Source organism: Aplysia californica, unplaced genomic scaffold (assembly GCF_000002075.1).
Source record: "Aplysia californica isolate F4 #8 unplaced genomic scaffold, AplCal3.0 scaffold01367, whole genome shotgun sequence".
NCBI classification, from domain to species: domain Eukaryota; kingdom Metazoa; phylum Mollusca; class Gastropoda; order Aplysiida; family Aplysiidae; genus Aplysia; species Aplysia californica.
In genome coordinates, this window is record NW_004798637.1 from 111,911 (window position 1) to 113,084 (window position 1,174).

Here is a 1,174-nt window from a genome sequence, read left to right on the forward strand (position 1 = left end):
GGGCAGGATGCTGTGTACTAACAAAAAACTGGCCTCTGTCGTTGTTCCTTCCGCTTCCAGCCGTGAACCCGCTGTGAGAAATGTGTCAAGTTTGCGTGTCTCTGACTCCGGATAGAAATCGCCGACCTGGATTACAGACATCTCGACTTGGACTGTAGAATCGTCTCAGAACACTCTAGAATGGCCGACCTGGATTACCGAAATCTGTCTTCGTGAGAAAAACTCCAGCAGTTGTTCCTGGTTCGATGTGTGAAGTCCGCGCCCTTTGTCATGACGTAATAACATCCGTTTGTGCTCGGCGTGGCAAATCTATAGACCGTTGACCAGCCTCATACATATTTGTGTATGTGTGTGTGTCGTTTAAAAAAATAATTCAATTTTCATTATCACCGCAACCTTGGTTACTCACATACCTATTCATTAATTTCCGGTGAAGAATTGCATTACGAAGTATAACAAGGGTTTATAAATCACCGCCAGTGTTTATTCACGAAGAAAAGACACCTGCAGTAATTAACTCAGAATTATTGTGCGTTCAAGAAAAAAAATTCTTCGGTACACTTGCTTCAATTCCAGCCTGCCATGGCTGTAACTTGACGACATGAGGGCGTGTGTACCTGAAATTTCATACTCTTGCCCCGCATAATACGGAGAAGTGTGCGAGACAAGGCAGTCAGAAAGTTCGTTGTAGTTGTTTTTTGGGGTTTAAAAAGTTTTTAGGGGCTGTTTTGGGATTTTCTTTTCGCCCGATCGCTCGTATCACTTAAGATGGCGTCGACAAAGGAGAAAGAAAAGGAGAAGGACGGGAAGAGCCGACTGTCCATGTACAAGACCGAACCATACAAGACGGACATGAGGCGGGAAGTCATCGCCAGGCGCCGGGAACTGACCCGGATGTACACTCTGAACCGCGAGAAGACGCAGGAGAGACGGCTGGGCGGCAAGACGGTGTCCCGGAGTGTGGTCACCATAGACACCAACAAGGCCAGGGGGAACGTGGACGTGCTGAGATTGGTGATACGGGATCTGGGCTGGAGGGAGGTGGGTATATTGTCTTCTTCTCTGTCTCTGTCTCTGTGTCTCTCTGTGTCTCTGTGTCTCTCTGTCTCTCTCTCTGTCTCTGTCTCTGTCTCTGTCTTTCTCTCTCTCTCTCGTTCTCTCTCTCTCTCTCTCT

The 1,174-nt window shown here is 47.6% G+C and overlaps 1 protein-coding gene across 1 annotated transcript in view; it reads left to right on the forward strand.

Annotated features, from left to right (window-relative positions):
* The window catches only part of LOC101862768 (myotilin), a gene marked incomplete at both ends in the record, with an annotated part of 7,084 nt that overhangs the window by 1,144 nt on the left and 4,766 nt on the right, over window positions 1–1,174 (forward strand).